At 40.9% G+C, this 25,501-nt stretch overlaps 1 protein-coding gene and 1 long non-coding RNA gene across 11 annotated transcripts in view; one reads left to right on the top strand and one right to left on the bottom strand.

Annotated features, from left to right (window-relative positions):
- Positions 1–25,501, top strand: part of LOC144341336 (uncharacterized) — a 271,590-nt gene that overhangs the window by 194,426 nt on the left and 51,663 nt on the right. For both annotated transcript variants that reach the window (XR_013418212.1, XR_013418213.1), the window contains exon 3: positions 17,427–17,524. This is a non-coding gene — a long non-coding RNA (uncharacterized LOC144341336). The remainder of the gene's footprint in view (positions 1–17,426; positions 17,525–25,501) is intronic.
- Positions 1–25,501, bottom strand: part of LOC106999014 (uncharacterized) — a 240,779-nt gene that overhangs the window by 11,418 nt on the left and 203,860 nt on the right. The gene's annotated exons all lie outside the window — the stretch shown is intronic.

Below are 25,501 nucleotides of genomic sequence, written 5' to 3' on the forward strand. Positions count from 1 at the left end.
GAGAGGCATGGGTGCAGTAGAGTAAAAAAAAAAAAAAAAAAAAAAAAAGATTTTAGCTATGGAGAGTGGATTTTAGATACCACAACCATTCCAAAAGGGGATTCATCATCTTACCTTAAACATGCTCATTTCCTGCATGCTCCACCTCAACAAACTTTTTTTTTTTTTGTACCTTCTATGAGCCGAGACCATGGTTCTAAAGGATGGGGATGTGATGGTGAATGAGATAGACATATTTGTCTTCGCTCATGCAACATTTTAGAGGGGAAGACAGAGAATAAGAGAGTAACAAATACACAAGCAATGCAATTTAAGGTTGGATAAGTGTGGGTTTTTTTGTTGTTGTTGTTGTTGTTTTGAGATGGAGTCTCACTCTGTCTCCCAGGCTGGAGTGCAGTGGCACAAGCTCGGCTTATTGCAACTTCCACCTCCTGGGTTTAAGCGATTCTCCTGCCTCAGCCTCCTGAGTAGCTTGGATTACAGGTGCCCGCCACCACGCCCGGCTAATTTTTGCATTTTTAGTGGAGAGGGGGTTTCACCCCATGTTGGTCAGGCTGGTCTTGAACTTCTGACCTCAAGCGATCCACTCACTTCAGCATCCCAAAGTAAAGCAGAATAAGAGACAGAAATGGATGGTGGGGCTTGGGGTGGTGGTTGAGTATTTAGTGAGCCTGGACAAAGCCTCTCTGAAGGGGAGATGTTTGAGCACAGATCTGAATAAACTGAGAGTGAATCATGGGACAATGTGAGATAGAGGAGTACTAAGCAGAGGACGATCAGGGCCAAGGCGGTGAGATGTGAGTTGGGCCTGAGTGCCCGTTATTGAAGGAGTGGCAGGGGCTTCCACATGGCCAGGGTGGGGTGGGTGAGCCCGGGTGCAGGGAATGGAAGCCAAAGGGGTGGGCAGAGGCCAGATCACATAAGGCCCTGTGACGCACAAGGAGATGCTGGAATTTTAGCTCCCAGGAAGCGCTTGGGAAGTTTTCGGCAGAAAAGAGATGCATTCTGATTTATGTTTAGAAGAGAGGACTTTGTTTGCAGGGGAGAACAGAGATATGCCAGGGTGGCAGCTGGGAGCTCTTAGGGGACGGCTTTGGGAGATATTGGGGCAGTGAGGTGAAGACCAGTGGCTGTGTACTAGGGGAATAATGTATAGGATTTTCTAATGGATTGGCTATGCAGAGAAAGGAGAGAGGTGGATAAGTATGAGGTTGACTCACAGGTTTTTGGCACGAGCCGCTGGATGGTGACAGTTGTAGAGGTGGAGAAAACTAAACCATAATACCTCTCTGCTTAAGCTCTTGCTGGTCTCACACCACCTGCAGACTCCTCTAATTGGCTTACAAAGCCCCCACCCACCCACCGTGACTGAGTCCTGCCTAACTTTCAGACTCTCTCCAGCCTCTCGGTTCTCTTACCTGTGTCTCTAGCTACACCTGTTTCCCCGCACACCATGCTGCTTCTTACCTCTGTGCCTGTGCACGCTTCTCAGCCCCCCTATCCCTCATGCCTCAGCTCAGATGCTACTTCCTCCAGGAAACAGTTTCTGATTTTCCAAGTTCAGATAAGCCTTCTCCTCCAATTATGCCTCTCTGATGGGCTGGGTTCTCCTTGAGGGCAGGTACCATATGTCACTCAATTTTTGCATCCGCTGGGCCTACCACAGTGCCTGACACATAATAGGCAGTGCAAATAGTGTTTGGTAACTGAATGAACAAATGCATGCTGGTATGTGCACAGTACTGGGTAGTTTCTGGTGTTAAATATTACATCTGAGTATGTTTTTCAAAAGTATTTAGATGTGCAAAAGGTGAAAGGAAGAGTTAACTAGACACTGTTAGGTGTGCATGTGGTGCTTCTGAATCCTGATCTTTTGCATGCTGAGACCACATCTGGAACCACCAGGGACACTAAATTGCCTCTGTAAAGGCTTTGCTGGAACGAGTACGGGGGATGCAGGGGCAAGGATCTTAGGTATAAAAATGAGAGGAGTAAGTGCAGGTGAGGGGTAGATCTGCCCTCCTTTTTATGTTTCCTTGATAATGTTCAGCCCCAAGGGACATTCCTCAGTCATCTCCTGGTCTCCCTGTCCCTTTAATTCCGCTCATAGTCCAGACCATGCTCCAAGGTACGTGATTAATGCCCTTTCCACCAACCCCTCCCTGTCGCCTTTAAATGCGGCCACACTACCACTCACCTAACCCCGACAGAAAAAAATACAGTCCTGTCACAGTCTTGTGGCAAGCTAGATCTTCCAGCATTAAATCACCATTAGGGACCTCTGTGAGTCTGATAGCAGCTTTAGCTGTTGGTTGTTTTTTTTTCTCTCCCTTTTTATCCCATTTCAAACTCAGCTAAAGCTTTCCTGCTATCAGCAGTGGGACTGCTGCAAAGACAAACCATCCACACCCTCTCCTCCACAGGCACACCCACACTCCCTAATTAATCTGAGCGGAGAAGTGTGGAGGACTTCCAGGCAAAGCCTCTTCCAGGCAGAGCTGCCCTGGGTGGTTGAGGACTGGCAGGGGAAGAGAGGATGATATGCCTGATCGTTAACCCGGTCGGCATCTGCATAGCCATTTGTGAAATGCTTTCACATCGGGTAACTCATTGGATGTTAAGAGGAATCTTGTTAAAAGAAATATTTATTATGCCCATTTTAAAGGTAAAGAAACCAAGGTCCAGAGGACCAAGGACCACTTAACGGAGACCTCAGGATGGAACACACGGCCTGTAACTAGGAGACTGGAGATCCTGAGGAACTTTTCATATTGTGAGGGGTTTGTTGTTTCTCGAGTCTTCTGGACACATGGCAGGTTCTGAAGTTAGACACACTCGGTTCAAAGCTTAGCTCTGCCATTTACTAGCTAGGTGACCCTGAGGAAGTTACTTATTTATCCCTTTACCAGTTTTCTAGTGCCACAATAATATTGCTTGACAAACAACTTCAGGACTTCAATGGCATACAGCAATAAACATTTATTTTTGCTCAAGAGTCTAGGGGTTGGCTGGGTGGGTCTGTTGAACCTGGCTGGGCTCCCTTATACTTCTGTGGTCAGCTAGTGAGTCAGCTGGGGGCTGGCTGGTTGAAGATGATCCCAGCTAGTATGACTCATCCCTGCTCCATGAGCCTCCACAATATAGCAGCCTTGCCCAGGATTTTTACATGCAGTAGCAAAGTTTTAAGAGAGGCAAGAGAAGCAGGCAAGCCCTCTCAAGATACAGACTCAGAACTAGCACTGGTCTCAGAGCTCAGAACTATTGCTTCTACAAAACTGTTCTGTCCAAAGCAAGTGTGAGACCAGCCTTGATCCAAGGTATGGGAAAATAGGCTCAATCCTTTGATAAGAGGAGCCACAAAGTCACCAAAGAATGTGCCTATGGGGTCTTTTAAATGGGACCGTTACTATAACTGATCTCCTAAAAGCCCTGAGCTCTTTGGTTAGCTTGATTTTTAGAAATAGGAGTTAAAATACTACAGGTCATATGGGGACATTGTAGGAATAAAATGAGCAATATATATTAAGTGCTTAGCTTAGTGCCTGGTGCATAGCACCTATAACAAGTACTCAGGGTGGTAGCTCTTAGATTTGTTATTTTGGACTGCCATTCTAGAATAAGGATCCTCTTTCCTGCCCCAATTATGTGGGACTTTTTTCAGTCTCCTCTTACTTATTTAAAACACTTTTGCCTAGAGGGTAATGCCAGTACATCAAGTTCTTCCCACAATACTCTGCTGTAGATTGAAATTTTGTATGAAATTTACTTGGATGCAATTTCAGGGACTTTAGTTACCAAATGCTACCATGCACTTTATTCTAAAAAGGTTTCACATACAAGATGGCCAGGAGGCATGGGCAGTGTGGAGGGAGGCTCTGGCATCCTCTGGATGACTTTCCTATGCTAGTCTTCATGACAATCAGCTGCCAGAACAATCTGTCCATATGTCTCTTAAGTTCAGATATACCTAGATTTGACCTGTCCATGTTTCCAATGGAAGTCACATTGTTGCCCCTCTTAAATGTCTGTGGAGCTGGTTTACTGTCTGAACTCTGACCAGGATAGGAAGGTGGTGCTTTGCACTTAGGCACTTCCTTAATGTACTTACTCTGGAGAAAGTATTAGCTAATTCTGCTTCCAATTTGGGATTTTAAAATAAAAATAAATGGCATTTGAGAAATAGCCTTCTGTCCTTCCTACTTCCAATATAGAACATCCACCATACATGAAATGAATCTTAGAAGACTGAAGGAAATAAGAGCTGAGCCCTGCCCTCGGGGGATCTATTGTAGGGTAGGTATGAAACTATGACATGATGGCAAATGTGATCAGAAAATGAGGGGTGGGGCCTATGAGATTTAGGGAGAACTTAGAGGGAAAGACTGGGCTTCTATGGGGGTGATTAAGAGAGACTTTGAGCTGTCCTGATGAATAAATAAGAGGGTTCCAATAACTTTTTTTCTTATATGAAATTATGGAAGTTTTTATTTAAGAAATTAAGAAAATATAAATAAAAGAAAGTGAGGGTCATATTTTATGGCAGATGGTGTTGGTTGATTAATATCTTTTTTCTCCTTCTTAGAAACTTAGCCTTAATTACATTCAGTGCAACAATGTGCTGCTAAAAGACTACATTACCCAGAACGCTTTGCAGCCAGTTATCAATACATTGGCTATGTAACTAAATTCTGAGCTATGTAAGTTAAAACATTGTGTGGGACTTCCAGGAAGACTCTATAAGGGAAATGGCTTCACTAGGAAGTTTGGTCCTTTTGTCCTTCTCTAGTTTTTCTTCTTGATGCCTGGGACATGAAGGTGATGGCTAAATCTCTAGCAACCAGAGTGGACCAGGAAGTGATTTTGATGATGCCTATATGTATTTAGTCAGAATGGACCAGGTTATGCTATAATAACAAACAGTCCCCTAACCTCAATGATTTTCTATTTCTACCTCACCTAAATATCCAATAGACTTCAACAAAGAACCTGTGCTAACTAGAGTCACTCCATCACCCAGACTCATGGCAGCTTTCCCTCAACATGTGCTTTTAAAATCACAGTAGTAGGTGGAAGGATGTATAATGGATTGGCATTGACTCTTAAAGCTTCTGCTTAGAAGTGATTCATGTTACTTCCCTTTATAGTTCATTTGTCAAAGCAAGTCATATGACACACCAACATTCAAAGGGGAAGAAAGTGAAGTCCTATTGTGTTCCCAGAACGAGGGAAGAAAAAGAGTATTAGTGAACAGAAATAATGACTTCAATACTATGTGCTATGATGAAGAGCAGGAAGTTAGAATGTACTTGAACTCCTAATGACTTTGTGAGTTGCCATCCCAGACTTCTTCCACTTGAGAGAATAAACCCTCCTGTGTTGAAACCATTGTAATTTGGGGTTTTCCGTCTCATGGAGCCAAATCCAACAGTAATGAATTTATTTTTTCCCCCATCCTTTGGTCATAACCACAAATATTATTTTGATGAATGTACTGGAAAAGAATGTGTATGAGTCTTGGAGTACCTGCCCTGCTTTCTGCCCCATTTCAGAGGAGCAGCCTCAGCACTTCCTGACCTCTACAATTCCATGCTCTGTCATGCAATCATGCCACCCTGCATACAACTGGTTGGATCAGTACCAAAGGCACCAGTAATGGGCCGAGTAGCCCACTGGCCATGAAGTAGCCTGGCCTGAGAGGTCTGTCCAATGCAGGGGCTCTGTATGAGGTGATGACTAAGTGAGTGAATCAGACCCTCTTACTCATATCTGGAATTTGAGACACATACCAGGAAAAAAAAAATGCTGAGAGGGAAGCAGAAGCTGAGAAGTTACATTACGTGACTATAACAATATTGCAATTTTGAACAGTGTGTAGGATGTTGTGTTCTCTGTGAGATCTCCATGTTGGTTCCAAGAACTTCCCTGTTTTTCCTTTCTTCTGTGTGGCCTTATAATAAACTCCTTATATATTAGTCTGTTCTCACGCTGCTATAAAGAACTGCCTGAGACTGCGTGATTTATAAAGGAAAGTGATTTAACTGACTCACAGTTCCCCATGGCTGGGGAAGCCTCAGAAAACTAACAATCATGGTGGAAGGGGAAGCAAACACGTCCTTCTTCACATGGCAGCAGGAGAGAGAAGTGCAGAGTGAAGCGAGGAAAGTCCCTTATAAAACTAGCAGATCTTGTGAGAACTCACTTACTATCATGAGAACAGCATAGGGGAAACTGCCCCCATGATTCAATTATCTCTACCTGGTCCTCCCCTTGACAACGTGGGGATTATTACAATTTAAGGTGAGATTTAGGTAGGGACACAGAACCAAACCATATCACCCTATGATGTGATAAAAAATTAGATCCTAACCAACAGTGTGTGTCCTTCTCTCATCTGTTTTTATTTATGTTTTATCTATAGGTGATTTTTTATAATGGTACTTACTTTTCTCTTTTACTTAATAGTATACCATGACAATCATTCCATGCCTTTACTATTCTTTAAAACAGCACATGAACTGGCATGTAGTATTCCATTGTACAGCTGCATGTATGTAATCAATCCCCTAATGTTGGACATTTATGTCATGTGCCATTTTGTTTGCATATTTGCTTTTGCTTTTATATACAGCAGCGAAGTCAGCATTCTTGAAGCTAAATATTTGCATGTATCCATGATTTTTTTTTTTCTTAAAGAGAGAAGGTCTTTTTATGTTCTTTGGGCTGGACTTGAACTCCTGGGCTCAAGTGATCCTCCTGCTTCAGCCTCCTGAATAGTTGAAATGATATTTTTATAGGTAGGAATCTGTTTGGCAGATATTGAGTGATAAAGGGGACATTTCAGAGCAAGTGTATGGCACAAAAAAGCACAAAGTTGTGAAGTTAGGAGAATATAAAGTATGTCATCAAATAATCAAATTTTGCTAGTGTTAGGTAGGTATAAGAAGACAGTGGCCAAATTATTGATAGACTTGAATGCCAAGCTAAGGTATAGCCATTAATAAGGGCTGTTTCTTAATATTTGGAAAGAAAACTTGGAGTATTACAAAGTGACTCTCTTATCCTCTCCAAGGCTGGTGGTAGTGTTAAACAGAGGATCAGTAGAGGTAAACGTGGCCCATTTCACACTATGTGAGCTATAGAAAACAATGCAAAATCCCTTTGTACTTGGTATTGTGCTTTGTAAAAAAGTAAAAACAAAAACATGTGCCCTAGAACTTAAAGTATAATGATGATGATGATGAAGAAGAAGAAGAAGAAGAAGAAGAAGAAGAAGAAGAAGAAGAAGAAGAAGAAGAAGAAGAAACAGAATACAGTGAAAAGTTCTGATATTTAGAAGGTAGAGCTACTAGAAAAACTATTGTATGAAAGCTATGAGAACAACATAATTCTGTGTGAACCTGTGTATTGGTACCACATACCCCCAAATCTGTAAAAAATACATTGTATTGAACAAAATCTAAGATGCCACCAATTGTAAGATGCACTGTTATTTTGTGTGGCAATAAGGAAGAAATATTGTTGCCTATTGTAATTGGAAGATGCCACAAACAGTAAAATGCACCTTGATTTCAGTGTTGCTAAAAAAAAAATACTATGCTTTTAAGGAGACTTTATCAGTGTGGGAAGTCTTATGACAGATAAGTCAGGGGTGTTCAATCTTTTGGTGTCTCTGGGCCACACATAAAATACACTAACATTAACAATAGCTGATGAGGTAAAAAAAAGAAATTAACAAAATAATTCATAATGTTTTAAGAAGGTTTATGAATTTTGTTGGGCTGCATTCAAAGCCCCCATCCTGGGCCACATGTGGTCCATGGGGCACGGGTTTGACAAGCTTGCTCTAAGTAGAGATAACTATCATAAATTAATAATACTTCTTCATACTGTGTAAACCTTTAAAAATATTTTTTAAATGTATGTATATATTTTTTAAATGTATGTACATTGTTTATTGAATCCCCCATAAAGCATAGCCAAAACAGAACATAAGCTTCCCATTTTTCAGATGAAGAAACTGATGTTAGGTGACTTAAAGAAATAGACCGTCAGAGCTACCACACTTTTCAAGGTCACCTAAGCTCAGCTCTGCATTTTCTGGTGGTGAGGGTGAGACTTAGCTTAGCTATTAACTGTCATTGCACAGCTCTTCTGTGAGAGGTAGGCCTGTGCCTGCTTCTGATTTCACATCCCATTTCCTTTCCCCTTCACTGTGATGTCATCCAGCCAGTTAACAGCAGAGTCCATGTGAAGGATCAAGTGGGCTGACTTCAAATTCAGTGTTTTTTCCAATACCCAAGTGGAAAAACTTTCCTTCTTCAAGGACATCTTAGACTTTAATGTGCATGAGAATCATCCAGGGGCTTGTTAAATGTGGACTTTTCCCTTGCCCTACCCCCAGACACTCTAATTCAACTGGCCTGGGGTTAGACCCAGATACATATTTTTAAAATAAGCTCCAGGTGATTATGATAAAGATGGCATACAGAGCACGCTTTAAGAAATACTGTCCGATTTCAATCTTGAAATCGGTTTTGTCCCCTTTTCAAGAGGGCCTGCTCTTTGAAAAGCAGCTTCAGCCCCGCCTTGTTGTAACCCCTTATCAGTTCTATGTGTTTTGCAAATTGCATTTGCTCTTCATTTATGGACAAACCAGGTCAGCACTGCCAGGCCAATAAGAGCTGGATTTTCCCTAGCCTCATGCATCAGTGACATATTTGCCAATCTTGGCCCAGTTCCGACATCCCTGCAATCAGCAATGGTTGATGAAGATGCAGGATACACATGACTCGATTTGCAGAGAGCCGGCTAAGCTTTCAGGGAAGTCAATAAGAAAAATCTCATTTTGATCTGCAGATTGGACTCATTTGATTTGGAAGTCACTGGTGGCAAAAGAAATATGGGGCCCAAGGATGTCTCTTCAAGTCCCTCTGTGACTGTAATCACTCCTAAGAAGCAGTATTCTCCACCTATCTCCTCCTCCCCTCCTCTCTTCACAAATTCAATGTGTCAGCTGATGGAGAGAGGAGAAAAAAAGCAATAATCGCTCTCAGGCTCTCTGATGATTCCTCTATCTCACTCTCCACAGACTAGAAAGGGTCAAAACAGCACCACAAACCATTCACCAAAACTATTCGCTACACGGCTCCTAGGAAACCAGTCTTGCCTCTGTGACTTCTCACCCAGGTCTGTGACTTTCAGCTTGAAGAGGTCAAAGGCGAAAAAATAAATACATCATTATGCCTTGTGAAGTAACTCTTGGATCTGAGTGCTTCATGGGCTCATGTGCATGTCAAGATGTTTAAATCTCTTCCGAAATATCTCTTGACTCCATCGAGATCTATTTATTCTCCCTGCCATTAACCAAATGTTTTCTTTAGATTTATTCAGTATCCTCCTTCCCAGTTTCCCTGCTTCTCACATTTACCCTTCAAATCCACTATCTACATAGCAGCCTGGTGATCATCGCATCTCATCCCTTGTTATTACCCTTTGGTGGCTTTGCGGCATCCTAAGGATAAAGTCTAAACCTATTTGGTCCAATGCAGTAGCCACATGTAAGGCTGTGGAGCACTCAAGATGTGGTGATTCAGAACATAGATAAGCTTAAATGTAGCCATTAGATTTCAAAGATTTAGTAGAAAAAACAGTTGTAAAATATCTTATTGATAATTTTGTATTGATTACATGTTAAAATAATATTTTAGATAATTGGGTTAACTGGAATATATTACTAAAATTAGCTTCAGTTGTTTCACTGTACTTTTAAAATGTGGCTACTAGAAGATTTAAAATGACACATGTGTCTCACATTGTATACCTATTGGACAGCACCCATCTAAACTTTGACATGGCTTGCCTTCATCCCATTCCATGCCCTCTTGCAGCCTCTGCTTTGGCCATATGAATTTCTTCTAACCTGTTGAACTAATCAGTTACCCTCCTGTTTCTGGGCCTTTGGTAGGCAAATGTTTCCTCCCATCACCCTCTTTCACTAACTCTTACTCATACTTCAGTATGTCTTCTCAAAGTCACTTTTTAGATGTTGTATTAGTCAGGGTTCTCTAGAAGAACAGAACTAATAGGATAGAGGTATACATAAAGGGGCGTTTATTAAGGAGCATTGACTCACATGATCACAAGGTGAGGTCCCACAATAGGCCATCTGCAAGCTGAGGAGCAAGGAAGCCAGTCTGAGTCCCAAACCTCAAAAGCAGGGAAGCCGATAGTGCAGCTTTCAGTCTGTGGTCAAAGGTCCAAGAGTCCCAAAGCTGAAGAACTTGGAGTTTGATGTTCGAGGGCATAAAACATCCATCATGGGAGAAAGATGGAGACCGGGAGACTAAGCCGGTCTAGTTTTTTCACCTTTGTCTGCCTGCTTTTATCCTGGCTGTGCTGGCAGCTGATTAGATTATGCTCACCCAGGTTGATGGTGGATCTGCTTTTCACAGTTCACTGACTCAAATGTTAATCTCCTTTGGCAACACCCTCACAGACACACCCAGGAACAACACTTTGCATCCCTCAATCCAATGAAGTTGATACTCAGTATTAACCATCACAGATATTATTGGTGCCAAGATGTTCCTTGACTCCCTGAGTCTGGCCTAGCTGCCCCTCCTTTGGTTTCAGTAGAATCTCTATAATTTCTCCTCTGTGGAATACCTCCATACTACTTTAGATTTGCTTTTTAAAATGTTATCTCTCTATTCCACTAAATTGCAAGCTCCACTACGGCAAGGGGTATGTCTGTCTTGTGTACCTTTGGGCCCCAGAGTAGAAACTCACTAAACATTTGAAAGTGAATCAAGGCATCTCATTAAATAGGCAAGGAAACTGAGGTCTAGAACAGGGAGGCTTTTTATCTAAGGTCACATAGTGAGTTCATAGCAAACCACCTCAGGCCAGTGCCATTCAGCAGGGTCACAAATTTCTTTCTTTAAATAATGTTTGACATTGGCAGAATCTTTAAAGATGCGATGGACAGAGATTTGTGCTGGCTGCTTTAGTTTTACCCAACAAAGTGAAGCTATCTGATGCAGAAGCAACTGGGATGCCATGCCTGGCCTAGACTGGGTCATTCTCCAGCTTGACTCTGACTCAAATATTTTACTTCTGGCATTGTGATGTCAGGGTGAAATGTGGACAGAGGAAGGAAGTGACAAAACCATGGAGATCTAAGCTATATATAGAGGTAGCAGATCTATAGGACAAGCTGACTCAGAGCTTTGATGTGCTACAGGGGAATTGTCCATGTGGATTACAAACCAGAGGTCATTTCCTGAGATACTGGCCCAGTCATTCCTCATGTTGACGTGTTTCTGAACAGAACCAAACACAAAGAGCAATTTTTAGCGTGAAACCTCTAGGGCTCTGGTATCATCCTTGGCCATACTTGCACCTGGAAGAAAATCCTTTCTGGTCCTAGCGGTATGTAAATTCCAAGGATTTTGGTATCTATGTTTAATTAGTCTCCTGAAAGTTTTAGTACAGACTGATTTTCAAAGTTCCCAAGTGTTCTCTGTGCACAAATCCGCTCATGTTTGGAAGCTGTACCATCTGCTGCCATGAAACCCGCTTCTTATTAGATTGATGATGCAACTAAAAGAAAAGGAATTCCAAAAAAAAAAAAGTCAAAATAAATTCTAGACCCCAAGTCATATTGATGCCTATCTATGTCCATTTTTCTCTAGATCCTTAAAAGAGGCCTTTCCCAAAATGCCACATGAGAAAAGAGTTCTGTAGTCAGAAAGGTTTGGACAAAATTGCAACCTCTGTCTCTATGCTAATGCTGGAAAGTCCTGCAGTTAATTTGGGCAAATTAGACTCTGTTTAAATCAGCGTTTCTTTCCTGAGGTTATTTGGCTACCGAACTCTTAAAAAAAATGAGCCTACAAATATTCCATGGGATATACTGAGAGAAACACTGGCCTAGAGTGAGCTGAAGGTGGTACATTATGGGGGCTGTACATGGTTTTCTTTTTAGCCTACATACTTGCCTGCTGGTGGTAGAACCAGATTAGTTTGAGTTCTTTTGTTCATGATCACATGACAAAGCACACAGCTTTAAGGTCTGATTTCACACCTTAAGGAGTTTTCCAGTTAGTCAAGACCATTTTCTGATGAGCGAAGACTAGAATTAAAGCTTTACTTCAAAAATTATGTTCTTCTTTCTTCTCCCCCACCACAACAGGTTTGCTTATGTCTGTGTTACTGCGAATGAAGTGTTCATCTATGTCTCTTCTTCATGTGTAGGAGTGGGAAGCCATTAATGCTACTTGATTAATTTCTGCCAAAACTATTTTAGACTTAGAAATAAGTTAAAAAGATACTTTTTAAAAACCTCTCAGGCCAATTTTTTTTGGAACCAAAGAGGTCAATTCACTATAAAAATCAAACAAATTAAATTGTTTGTTGCCCAATATGTCTGTGTTTCCCAAATATTAGAGTTTTACATTTTACCATGACCTTTTAAAATATTATTTATGTAGTATTCTTCCTTAAACTGACTCAGAGATTTCCTTATTTATCTTCTTTAACTTGTCCTCACAACAATAACAAAAATCTACAAAGCGAAACCGCATATTGGCAGTTTTATCTTTTTCTAATACATATTAAAATGAACACTTAACAATTCAAATAAAACAATGTTTGCCTAAAATTATCTCAGGTCTTGTGTTAACAAACTTTTTCAGGAAAGGGTCAGACAGTAAATATTTTAGTGTTGGTGGGTCATGCCATCTCTGTCACCACAACAGTGCGAAAGCAGCCATGGGGGGCCTGCATACAAATGGGCATGGCTCTGTTCCAATAAAATATTTATTTACGAAGATAGGAGGAGGGCTGGATTTGGCTTACAGGCTGTAGTTAGCCAACTCCCGCTCTAGATGAGACAAGGAGCTTATTGATATTTTCACTTTCTAGTTGACTATATTGGTTCATTTTAGGCACAGTCTAAATGCAGTAACCTGAACACTAATTGAATAGCAAAACTTCCTATTTACAATTTACCTCTATTTTCTGAGATAGCCCCAATTTCAAGATATGTGTCTCATATTTGAGGATCAGATTCATCATCCTGAGCGCATGAAATAAAAATCAGGAACCAGCCTCTACAACAAAAGAAATGGCTATGTTAAGACAATCTACTAACCTCCTCTCACCTTCCTAAGAAACTTGCAGAAATGCTCTGCTCAGTGATTTTGCCCTTGCAATATTGTTCTTCATAGGAGGGGGGAAAAAACCAAACCACAACCTAAGCAAACTAGGCTCCTAAATTATTGACACATTAAAATTTAAAATGTTAATTAACAGAGGCTTTTATCTGAGAGAAGCAAGTTTCCCATTAATTCCCAACCCATTGAATCTAGATTCGTGTACATCCATTGGTTGACTGAGTTGTTCCAAGGTTTACCCTAGTGGCCTCAAGATTTACAAGAGTGCCTAAACTCAAACTTCCTAAGCATTACCGAGAGCAAAGCTCACCTTTGCCAGGCTCATGCTTGGGCCATGTCACTGACCTTTATAGACAGGAAGAATAAATGTGCTTGTGTAAATATGATAAGCCTATTTTCACTTACTACTCACTGTTTTCCATCCTAGACATTCACAAGTAATAGTAAATCTAAATAGTTTTTTTTTTCACGTTTATAATGCTTTTCCAAGTATATGGTCCATTAGAGCCTCTCAGTAATTCCAGAAGCTGGGAATTATTTATTCTCACTTTGTAAATGAGGAACTTGAGGTTGAACTGCCAGCCACACTTTAGGGAGAGCCCTTGGGCCATGCTAGGCAATTCTCACCTGTTAGACTAGGCTTGCTAAGTGCTCCACAAGGTGCCTCTTTTTTCCCACTGTGCGCTGCCACATTCTACTCCTCGTCCTAGGTCACACCCGTGGTTCAGACCTTCATCTACCATGGAGGTAGATGCCACTTTCTCTCAAATAATTTACAGTCTAATTGGGATGGACTCATGCAAGGGAGCCTGGCTGAGTCAAAGTCAACCCATCCCTAGAACTGAAACACACTCCAAACTAATTTAACAACTGGTAATATCAACTCCAGTCTCCTGATTGAACTCACATGTCCTCATTCTATGTCTACTGTTTTTTCATACTTTGTAGCTGCTTCTGATCTATAGACAAAGCCAACTAAACTAGTATTGGCGGAATTGCTAAGTCAGCTTTCAGTTACAAAGGGTAATTAGAAAATTAGAATGGGAAATTGTGAAACAGCATACAGTGATGAGTCCATTTTTAAAAAAATATGTAAAACACCTGAATACATTTACCCATAATCCAAGAATATTATAACTTAAAAGCAACTTAAATACTACTTCGTTCATCTCTCATATTCAGTGTAGAAAACATGGGAAAATTTTATCAAGGTAATGATTAACAATGATAAATAGTAAGAATAGTTATCATCTCTTTGACTCTTAACCATGTGCCTGATACTGTGGTGAATGTTATAAATATATGCGACAGATGGATTTGTTACTCCAACTTGCCGATAAAGCAGTGAGACTTGGAGAGAACAATGGACTTGCCTGACATTACACATGAGTAAGTAGTGGAGATAGTGTGTGGGATCAGGCCATCTGACTGTAGGGCTACCATTATAGCATAGTTCTCTCAAAAGTAAATCCCAAAGATCTGATAGGAATGGCACCATCCTGTGAAGAGTAAGGTACCTCACCTCTGCCATCTTTCTCTCCCAACCCATCCATGACCCCATGAAGGAAAATGTCAGACAAACCCAAACTGAAGGATGTTCTACAAAGAACCTGTTTAGCTCTTCCCCAAACTGTCAAGGTCATCAAATACAAGAATCTGGTAGTCGGAAAAACTATCACAGACCAGAGGAGGCTAAGGAGTCATGACAACTAACTGTAACATAAAGTCTTAGATAAGATCCTGGCACAGAAAAAGGTCATTAGAGGAAAACTAGGGAAATCTGAATGAAGTATGGAGTTTAGTTAATAGTAATGTATCGGTGTTGATTCCTTACTTTGATAAATGTACCATGGTAATGTAAGATGTTAACCACAGGGAAATCTGGGAAAGGAGTATCCAGGAACTCTTTGTAATCTCTTTGTGACATTTCTGGAAATCTAAAACTATTCTAAAATGTAAAAGTTTATTCTATTTTATTTAAAAGCAAACCTGGACTAGGCTTCAGGTGTTTGATCTCTGTAGGGATCATTGGCATGCATTCATATAATGGAAACTGGTGTTAAGGATATAGTCTGTGAGAAACTAAGTCAAGTTCAACAAGATGCTGTGGGAAAGTGGCTTTGTGAAGAGTATTTGCATGTGCACATAGTGTGTAGGGAATAGGAGTCTCACCTTGGCTGGGCCTATGGTTGCAGAAGCTTCTGCGTATGTTGCAAAGAGTAAATTACAGATTCACATCCATTAATAGGCATTACTGAATATCTACTCAGTGCCAGACTCATGCTGGATATTGCCTGAAGAATGCAGAGATGAGCAAGATGCCATCTTCTCTCAAAAAAATATACAGCCTGGTTGGGATGGAGAGGAGGGGAGTGGAGAAAATAAAGCTACCATGGTGAGATCTTAATGTACATTGCTGCTTGATTCTCCTTTGTTTTCAAAATTGGAATGGGCATTGCTTTCTGTTTTTTGGAAAATCAGATTAACTCCTGATTAAATGTACGGTTTTTGTTTCGTTTTGTTTTAATAACATGTCTTACTCTTGAAAAAGGATGACAGTGAGACCTACAGACAAACTTTTACTCAAACATTTCTTCTTCAGAATTACCCTGGTCCGGAGCTCTGACCCCCTAAAATGGTAGATCTGAACATGTTACACATTAGAGTAACCTGCAGACCTCAGGACCCGCCTCCATGAGCACAGTTTTAACTAGTATTAGTGAGGCCGAGGTATTTACATTTTTAAAAGCTTCCTAGGTGATTCAAACGTGCAGTCAGGATTAAAATACCACCAAGCAGGCGCTTTGTCCAGAAAGAGAGGGTTACTGAGTGCACTAGGAGGGAAAAGAAACTGTCAGACTGGGTCTGGATGAAGAGTTGCATCTGGAAGAGGGGCTTTTGCTGCCCCAGGTGGGCAGATTCCTCTCATCCATGAAAAAATCAGTAAAGAAGACACAGGGGGCTGGAGTGGAAATGCTTGAAGGCTACCAATCTCACCTTTTCTAATCACGAGGCTTTTCAGAACAACATTTAGGAACCACTTTGGCTCTAATTATCAGCACATCCATTGCTCAGCAAATTCCTGGTTTCCCTGCATTTTCTCCTTTGAACATTTCAGGGGATTGTTTAGAATCAGCCCCACACCTAAGTGGACACTTCTCAGTTATACACCCGAAAGGTGTGTGAACAACCGGGCTCATCAGCTAAAAAGGAGGCTGACTTCTTGCATTTAAAATGAATGTTGACTGGAAAAGAAGGGGGTAAGGGGAGAAAAAAATCAAAAGTAAAAAAAAAGGCTGACTCAGGCCAACCACAATGCCTATGGTGTAAAATAACATCATTAAGAGAGTTTTGCCAGGGTTGGAATTATGCAAGAGCCTCTTTCAGCAAAATCTAAGTTGCTTGGAAAAATTGTTCTAGAAACTTCTGCATTGTAAGATTAAGAAGTATTGGAAGATCGCTTGAGCTACACATACTTTAGAGTGCTTAAAATAGAGACTGTCAGTACTACAAATAAATTAATGTTACATTTTTAAAGGCTTTAGTGATCTGATAACCACCAGTCTTTTGAGCATGACAGATGTGAGTTCATACCCCAGCCCTTCCACTGGGTAATTTACTTAATTTTTTTGAGCTTCAGTTTATTGTACCTGCAAAATGGGATTAACTATGCCTCCTGGAGTGGTTAAGAGGATTTAATGAGATAATTTGGTGCACAGAGATCAGTGACTTGGTCCAAAATAATGTAAATTGAAAGTGACTTGGATGTGTTTCAAACTGGCCCCTAGCCCTGTGCCTTTCTGTTTTACCTCTAACCCTCTTCTTGACAGGGATGTGAGGGGATGAAGAACTGTTATCATGTGTGTTGTGCTTGTGGCTTAGGAGACTGCATGGACATATGATTTTAGAAAGGACATTAGAAGGTGTCCCTGCTGCCACCCTGTTCCATGAGGGAGAGTATCTGGGGGAATCTGAATATTCTTTAGTGAGAGAAAAGCATGGTGAATCCCTACTCTTACACAACTTGAGCATGAATAAAAAGAGAAATCTTACATTCTTATTGGCACTTACTAATTATTAACATGCTTTCCTCCACATTGTCTCCTGATGGAAACTTGGCAATCATGCCTCACCTTCATCTCCCTGAATCCAACCAGTCCAAAGTCCGTTCAGTTCAGCCTTAGTGACCTTCCTTTCCAAATCCATCTTCCTGAAGCAAATCTCTGACTGTGTGACTTACTCTGATTGCAGGGCTCCTAAAGGCCATCTCTCCCTATGGGGACTTCAGCTTATGTTCTCATCCTTACCTCCTACTCCTGCTCTTCTCTCATGCATTCCTGCAGCCAAACGTAAGTACCCAGTTGTCCTTGAACACTGTTGCAGCCCTCTTTTGTGTGTGTATAAACTCTTCCTACTGGTTCTGTTGTCACCCTCTTTCCAACTATCTGGAAGCAGTAGTACATCCCCAGTGGTTAGGAACACAAGCTCTGGATTGAAATCTGGGCACAACCTTACGAGATGTGTGGTCTTCAGCAAGTTATTGAACCTTCCTCAGCCTTGTGAATAAAATATGCTAATGATACCTAAGTCATGGGGCAGTGGGAAGGATTGAGTGACATTGTACAAGTCACCTGCTCAGCATAGGGTCTGACTTGCAGGAGGCATTCTAAAAGTGTTAACTGCTATCACTATTGCTGATTTCTTCTTATTTTTACTGCTGCCTGTTGAACCAAACTCTTCACTAAATATCACCTTCTTCAAGGAGGCCTCCTGATAACCTTTTTCCCTAGAGAAGTAATCTCTCCTTCTTTAAAGCCCCCATGGCCCTTCGTAGATCTCTCATGAACTCACTACTCAACGTACTTATTTGTGTCTTTGTCTTCTTCTTCCATTTAGAATATAAATTAATTGATCATGGGATCTTATTTTGATAATCTTTGTACCCACAAGAGCACTTATCACAGATAAAGTAGTAACCCATTTCACATTCGATGGTTGAAGCACAAAGAAAGGGAAGTAATTTGCCCAAGGTCATGTAGCTAGTGCAGGGTAAAACCAGGCTAAAGACCCCCTCAAGGTGTCACCATATTCAAAGATCTTGATCTTAAGCAACGAATGGGGACCATTAGATTTTATGCCCAAGTAGCAGACGGCAAAATTGACCAGCTGAATGGTGATACTGGGTTGACTGGCTCTATGGGTTATTCATAGAAAGGGGGGGTCTATAGATGAAAGCAATTTTAAACCTCAACTTGTGTGAAACTCAAGTAAAAATCAGTTATATTTCAACAAAACACTGATCAAAATGCCAAAAATGGTTTAATTTTTTAAAAGCACATGCAACTTCTTTTAATTTGCTTGACTGCTCAAGCCAGTAAAAACAGCAAAAGCAGTTTATTCAATGAAAAACACCCACACCCTTACTGTGGTTTGTTGAGCCAAGTTGGCCAGCCAAACAGACAGTTAAAACTGTCAACCAGGTGTGGATAGTGTCTCAGAAGGAAATGCTAAAACAAGCCACTAGCAAAATGCTTTAATGTTTAAGAATATTTAGAGTGTGCAGTGAGGTGTCTGGCCAGAAAAACTATTGCTAAGCAAGCCCAATGGAGTGGGAAGAACATTTGCCTTGGAGCCTGAAGACCTTCTAAGAGAGTCATGATGGAACCCCTCCTTTTCTCTATAATTCTAGGCTGTCTCCATCTAGTAAAGTGGTCTGGGTGCCTTTTAGCGACTCATTGGTGGAGGGAGGTTTCAAGGCTCCTAAAATGAATGACTGAGAGTTATTTAAATAATTTGGAAAGACACAGATCTAGGACTTCAACCCTCCGTTAAAATGATGAAGGGAATGGTTTTTCTGGGCCCAGAGAACAGAAGACCCCAGAACGTGCTCAGATTCAGATGTTCCAGGTACAACATTGAACCTTGGGAAGCAACTTTTTCAGTGAATTAAAACACACATACGCAAACACACATACCCCAACTATAATGTGGGCATTCAGGGCACTTTTGCCATGAAGCAAATTGAACATAGCATTGAAGAAAGACCTGTTGAATCTTCAATAGGAACTTGTATTGGCAAGGAATGCAGCACCCAGAGCCCGGTGGGATGTAGTTTATGCTGGGACAATGAACTTTATATAGTAGTAGGGCCTTCTAGCCTCAGGAAGGTACGTCAAAGTTTTGGATCCACTATGCAAAAAAGACCAAGGATGACTTGATCTTAGAAGCCCAGATCAGGGGAAAATGATGGTCAGGAAATAAAGAGACTGGGTTCTTCCTAGTCCAGCCATGCAGTTCCATGCATATTGCACTAAGACAAGGGGGAGATCTTACTAGGAGGAATGTTATTCATACCTAAGTTTATAAAGCTAGACATCCAGTTACTGGCGACTTTTCAAAATCTCAATTAAATCCAAAAAGACAGATGATAGATAGATGGCTAGATGGTAGGTAGGTAGGTAGATAGATAGATAGACAGAGAGATAGATAGATAGATAGATAGATAGATAGATATAACCTAAGGGTAGAATACACACCTGTCTAGAAATGAGGACAAGCCTGAAAGAAGAAAGCCATTAGAAAAGCTACATAATTGATGTCACTTCTAAGCCTATCTTTAATGAAAGAAATGAAGAAAATGAATTTAGTCAATTAGAAAGTAATGAAGACCTTGCAAAAATAACTATTGACAAAAGGCTGGTAAGGGAATTCTTCAGTAATTTGAACATAACACATACTGTACAAATCAGCAGGTCAGGGCAATATGCCTCCTAGGAGAGTAAAGGCGTTGATACATGCCTATGTGATTTTGGGTAGTTACTTCTTCATTTAGCAAGCAGAATTGTGATCTGAGATGAACCCAGAAGCCAAACAAATGGAATTCTAAACTGCAAAACTAGAGAGAAGTCATATAATGGTAATTATTCAGTCCAGGCATGGCTGGTTCCTATCAAGGGGACTGGGCATGAAGGAGGGATATCTTAAACCAAAAATACACAAAAAAGATTGCAAAGGGCAGGCCACAATCTATTAAGGTAACGTTGTGGTATATTCACCTGTTTTTATAATCAGAATATTAGAAAATAGCATAAGTCATTCCAGATAAATAGTTCCTTCTTTAGATTATCAGAGGGGAGGGCAGTGTGCCACCTTCTTATCAGAGTGAAGGACAAGGACACCATTTCTTTTTTCTTGCATATCCAGCAGGAAGAAAAGATACAGAGCTGAACTTCTATGGGACTGGATTTCATAAATGCTCACTTTCAAAGCTAAGTGTGTGTGCATGCATGTGTGTGCATGAACACACATGTACATTTGGTAGGGAATGGACTTTGAAAGAGCCTGGATGTTCATCTCCTGACAGATGAAGAATACGGGTAGTGAATATAGGCTTGACGAGATATTACAGATGTTGGTCCGGGACTTTGTTTGATTTTAAGCCTATGAGAACTCAGAAAAGATATTAACCAGACCATTAAGAAATGATACTGTGGAATGTTAGAACTGAAGAAGTTTTAGGAATCACCCAGTTCTGTCTTCCTAACTGCTTGCTAGGCCCAGAGACATTAAATCCCTCTTTAAAGCCAAATAGTGTGTCAGTATCACAACCCAAACTAAAACTCTACTGAGATACAGGGTGTGGCATGGTGGCTAATGCCTGTAATCCCAGCACTTTGGGAGGCTAAGGTGGGAGGATCACTTGAGGCCAGGAATTTGAGACCAGCCTGGCCCACATGGTGAAACCCCATCTCTTAAAAAAAAAAAAAAGAAAGAAAATTAGCCGGGCTTGATGGTGTGCACCTGTAATCCCAGCTACCCGGGAGGCTGAGCCAAGAGAATTGCTTGAGCCTGGGAGGCAGGGTTTACACTGAGCTGAGATTGCACTACTGCACTGTAGCCTGGATGACAATCCAAGACCCTATCTCAAGACAAAAAACAAAACCAAAAACCTCTATTGGGGTAGGATGGTCTTCCTGTTATACTATTCCACTCCTTGATGATGCCAGTCCACAGCACCTGGTGCTAACTACCAGACTAAATAAATAACTCCAGAGTTAAAAATAATAATAAGAGATTCCATAGGAGGAAAAAAAGTGAAAAATTAGCTATCTATAGAAAAATAATTCAAATTGGATAGTCTTCACTGATGAACAGATGCCCCCACAAATAAGCATGCGGAATGAATGTAGAGGTAGCTTAGTTCTTTTTTAAATCATTTGACAAAGAGAAAGGAGTCACTGGAAATGGGTGTAAAGGGTATCACTAAAGGGGAAGGGCAGGTTTGTCAGACCATATTGGTATCCCACGCTTTTATTTTGGAAACATTCTGGGTGAAGGAAAAAAAAATCCTAGACATTGGAGTGATTCCAGAGAAAACTGGCACATAATTAAGGGAATGGAGTAGAAAAACTGATTTATAGAGGGAATTAAAGTAACGCATTTTTATGGCTTTGTCACAAATAAGGGCATGTCTTTGACATATATCAAGGACTTTAATTGGAATAATGAGTTAATCCAGGGAGACATGATTTAGGCATGATATCAGAGGACAGAGTAACACGATGAGATTGGGGAATTACCTGAGGAAACGATGAAATTGTCATCTTCCCCATGAAAGTGAGACAAAAACAGAACAATTAGGAAGATAGTGCTTAACAGTAATTTTATATAAAAAGATTTAATTTTTCACTTTTGACACAACTGAGCCAGTAGAATTATGCTTTCCATGTTTCCTTAATTTTTAGAGAAACTTTAACTTAAGATGCATCATCAATTTAATAGCAGCTATTATGTGGAGGGAGAAAACACTGCGTTAAATGTACAGGTTGATTGCAATCTTATGTCTCAATTTGAAAAATGTTAAAATGTGAAAAATATATTCATTTTAGAATTGAAGAACTACAGTAATTATTTAGGTAATATATGTCTTCAACCCTGGGATAGGATATACTTTCTGCAAGTTCAATTTCTGATAATTTTAGGGCTGTTTGTAGAGCCTGACATGATTGTGGATATACCAGTCAATTTGCTTGCTGTGTCCTCATCCCTTTCTCAGAGAATCTGTTTTCATCCTGATCCCTGGTGATTGGGAAGTTGATCAATTCTTCTGGCTATTACTGATAGGGCCAGGAATAAATCCTTGTTCCAAACCAGGACAACTTGTTCCAAAAAACAAACAAACAAAAACTAAAGGGGAAAGGCAAAGTCAATTAGATGGGAGGTAAAGTTGTAAAGTTGGGGCCAGTGTTGGGCCATGACAAACCAATGCTACAAATAACCTAAATTAGAAAGGAGCAGCAAAGCCATTGGTCAATCAGAAGGAACTGAAATGGATTAAAAAAAACAGATGTTCAGTGAGCACCAGAAAAATAGATGACTAATAGAAACGTACTCTATTCACATATAGCCCCTTCTTCTAAAAGGCCTACATGTGACTCTATGTGAAGCAGAAAGAGAGGGGAGACTCCCTGCCCCATCTTCCAATAGAGTTTTCTAAGTGGCCTAACTGAACTTGGTCTCCAGTTGATATAGTTTGGCTGTGTCCCCACCCAAATCTCACTTGAATTATAGCTCCCATAATCCCCATGTGTCATGGGAGGGACCAGGTGGTAGGTAATTGAATATTTGGGGGGTTTTTCCCATGCTTTTCTCAGGATAGTGAATAAGTCTCATGAGATCTGACGGTTTTATAAAGGGCAGTTCCGCTGTACATGCTCTCCTGCTTGCCACCATGTAAGAAATGCCTTTCCTCCTCCTTTGTCTTCCACCATGATTGCGAGGCCTCCCTAGCCATGTGGAACTATGAGTACATTAAACCTCTTTTTCTTTATAAATTATCCAGTCTCAGGTATTTCTTCATAGCAGTATGAAGATAGACTAACACAGTAAATTGGTACCTGGAGAGTGGGGTACTACTATTAAGATACCTGAAAATGTGAAAGCAACTTTGGAACTGGGTAACAGGCAGAGGTTGGAACAATTTGCAGTGCCCAGAAGAAGATAGAAAAATGTGGGAAAGTTTGGAACTTCTTAGAGACTTGTTGCATGGTTTTGACAAAAATGCTAATAGTGATATGGACAATGGAGTCCAGGCTGAGGTGGTCTTAGATGGAAATGAGGAACTTATTTGAACTTGAGAGAAATGATTCAGGGTATCTGGCAGAAGAAATTTCTAAGCAGCAAGGTGTTCAAGATGTAACTTAGATGTTCTTAAAAGCATTCAGTTTTATTCATTAATGAAAATATGGTTTGGAATTGGAACTTATGTTTAAAAAGGAAGCAGAACATAAAAGTTTGGAAAATTTGCAGCCTGACAGTGTAATAGAAAAAATAAACAAACAAAACAAAACAAAACAAAAAAAACATTTTCCAAGTAGAAATTCAAGCCAGCTGCGGAAATTCACATAAGTTACAAGGAACCAAATGTTAATCGCCAAGACAATGACAATGGGGAAAATGTCTCCAGGGCATGTCAGAGGTCTTCATGGCAGCCCCTCCCATTACAGGCCCAGAGGACTAGGAGGAAAAAATGGTTTTGTGAGCCTGGCCCAGGGCTCCCCTGCTCTATGTAGCCTCAGGATATGGTAACCTGTGTCCCAGCTGCTTCAGCTCCAGCCATGACTGAAAGGGGGTAATGTAAAGCTCAGGCCACTGCTTCAGAGGGTGCAAGTCCCAAGCCTTGGCAGCTTACACGTAGTGTTGGGTCTGTGGGTGCACAGATGGCAATAACTGAGGTTTGGGGACCTCTGCCTAGATTTTAGAGGATGTATGCAAACACTTAGATGTCCAGACAGAGGTGTGCAGCAGGGACAGAACTCTCATGGAGAACCTCTGCTAGGTCTGTATGGAAGGGAAATGTGAGGTTGGAGTCCCCACAGAGAGTCCCCACTGGGGCACTGCCTAGTGGAGCTGTGAGAAGAGGACCACCATCCTCCAGACCCCAGAATGGTAGCTCTACCAACAGCTTGCACCTGGAAAAGCCAAAAATACTCAACGCCAGCCCATGAAAGAAGCCAGGAGGAAGGCCATACCCTGCAAAGCCACAGGCCCAGAGATACCCAAGACCATGGGAACTCACTTCTTGCATCAGAGTGACCTGGATGTGAGACATAGAGTCAAAGGAGAACATTTCAGAGCTTTAAGATTTGACTGCCCTGCTGAATTTTGGACTTGCATGGGGCCTGTAGCACCTTTGTTTTGGCCAGTTTCTCTCATTTGGAATGGATGTATTTACCCAATGCCTGTACTCTCGTTGTATCTAGAAAATAACTTGCTTTTGATTTTACAGTTTCATAGGGACAAGGGACTTGCCTTGTCTCAGACAAGACTTTGGACTGTGGACTTTTGAGTTAATTCTGAAATGAGTTAAGACTTTACTTCTTTAGGAAGAAGTGATTGGTTTTAAAGTGTGAGGACATGAGATTTGGGAGGAGCCAAGGGTGGAATTATATGGTTTGGCTGTGTCCTTCCTCAAATCTCATCTTGAATTGTAGCTCCTGTTATCCCCATATGTTGTGGGAGGGACTTGGTGGGAGATAATTGAATCATGGGGGTGGGTTTCCCCATGCTGTTCTTGTAATAGTGAATAAGTCTCATGAGATCTGATTGTTTTATAAAGGGCAGTTCCCTTGCACATGCTTTCTTGCCTGCTGCCATGTAAGACATGCCTTTGTTCCTCCTTTGCCTTCCACCATGATTGTGAGGCACCCCCAGCCATGTGGAACTGTGATTTCATTAAACCTCTTTTTCTTTATAAAGTACCCAGTCTCAAGTATTTCTTCATAGCAATAGGACTAATACAGCAGTCTTGGACTGTCTTAGACTTCCCTTTCAGTAAAGATATGCTTCTACCTGAGCCAGTTTGAATGAACATCTTCCTAGCAATGGAAAGAATGCTGATTGACACATATGCCACCTGGTCCCTTTCTCTCTACTTCTGCCCATTTTATTAATGCCTCACGGTTATAGTACATTAAACAAAAGCTTTTCAGAGAAGATATGCAGTGCTGACATAGACTGAATTGTGACATGAGTCTGGTGATCCTCTAGAATAAATAGACTGATACTAAATAACTGGCTGTAAAGCCATTGTTTCTGCTATTGGTGTGAAGGTGGTGCATCTTGACCCTTGTCCAGAAGCCAGGTCCTAACTCAGCATGTGTTTTTCTGGATCTTCTTGTCATTCACAGATCCCATGGCAGCCCATCCTTTGAATTGTTCAATCATGAGGCTCCTTTAGACCACAGCCACCCTCCAAGCATTTTTTTTTTTATTACAGGATGCCAGGACCAACATTTATACTCTTAGACTTTATACATCTTTTTTCC

Source organism: Macaca mulatta, chromosome 6 (genome assembly GCF_049350105.2).
Source record: "Macaca mulatta isolate MMU2019108-1 chromosome 6, T2T-MMU8v2.0, whole genome shotgun sequence".
Classification (NCBI taxonomy): Eukaryota; Metazoa; Chordata; class Mammalia; order Primates; family Cercopithecidae; genus Macaca; species Macaca mulatta.